Genomic DNA, 1,195 nt, shown 5'->3' on the forward strand with positions numbered 1-1,195 from the left:
TAATGAGGTCTGGTGCCCTCTTCTGGCCTGCAGACATACACACAGACAGAATATTGTATACATAATAAATAAATATTTTAAAAAGAAAGAAAGACAGAGATGGAACAAAAGAATTCTTTAGGAACAGTAACTGCCTACACTCACGCAGGAATAGTGCTAAAGATCCTTCCTGGGGGTCGGCGGAGATGTAAAGCAAGGCCTGTCTCTCCTTCTCAGCTCCCAAGGATAAACTGAGGTACGAATCCAACAAAGTTCACTCTGGGAAACCAATGAACGTGTTGCGCTTCCTTGTAGAACCAGGGAAAGAGTTATTTACTTACAGGGGTGTGGGCATTCCTCCTCGAACCAGCTAGTCTTGAAAAACCCTTACTGGAGGTGAGTCCTTGCTCTAGTCTTCCCAACCTCCGTTAACGCCACTACTGCCAAAGCCACGTGCAGTAGTGCCAGGTGATCCCTATCAGCTGGGTCCTCAGGTGAGGGGCTCATGCCTTACCACGCCCTTTATGTGGGGTGGGATTGGGGGGGGGGAGGTGAAGGCGTAAGTCACAAACAATGCCGCACCAGTTTGGAATTATGATTAATAGGGTGGTATTTATTTAAAGGGGAAAAAACTTACAGATCACCGGCCCAGACAATAGCCCTCTGCGCAACCAGGAAGGGAGTCTAGTCGCTGGCTAGTCGCTGGCGTAGCAGGAAGTGAAGAGAGAGGAGAGGGAAGTGGCCGCTTTTTTAAAGGGAGAGAGACCACGCCCCAATGGGCTGGTATCTCAGCAGCTATAGGCTGGAGGAGCCGGAGGACCTCCCGCAACAGGGATGGCCTTTTGTGAAGGAGGAGGCACGGCTGAACTTTCCTAAATGCTGGTTGCTTGGCTCGGACGACAATCATTTAAAGCAGGGAGTGTATGTAACCTCCGAAGTCCTATGTCAATGTATCCGGAGAGCGGACACAACCTGGCGTGGTATTTAGAGGCGGAGTTCTGAGAGGTTAGATTAGATAAAGCCATGTGGGGAGAGCCCTGTGGTTGGATCCTGACAGTGGTAAAGGAGGGGGGAGAGGACACACCCACACACCCACACAAACTTGCGCCAGGTGATAGCCTACACTACCTTGGATTAAGAAAAGCAAACGAGCCGGGCGGTGGTGGCGCACGCCTTCAATCCCAGCACTCAGGAGGCAGAGGCAGGCGGATCTCTG

This window comes from Microtus ochrogaster, unplaced genomic scaffold, assembly GCF_000317375.1.
Source record: "Microtus ochrogaster isolate Prairie Vole_2 unplaced genomic scaffold, MicOch1.0 UNK3, whole genome shotgun sequence".
NCBI classification, from domain to species: domain Eukaryota; kingdom Metazoa; phylum Chordata; class Mammalia; order Rodentia; family Cricetidae; genus Microtus; species Microtus ochrogaster.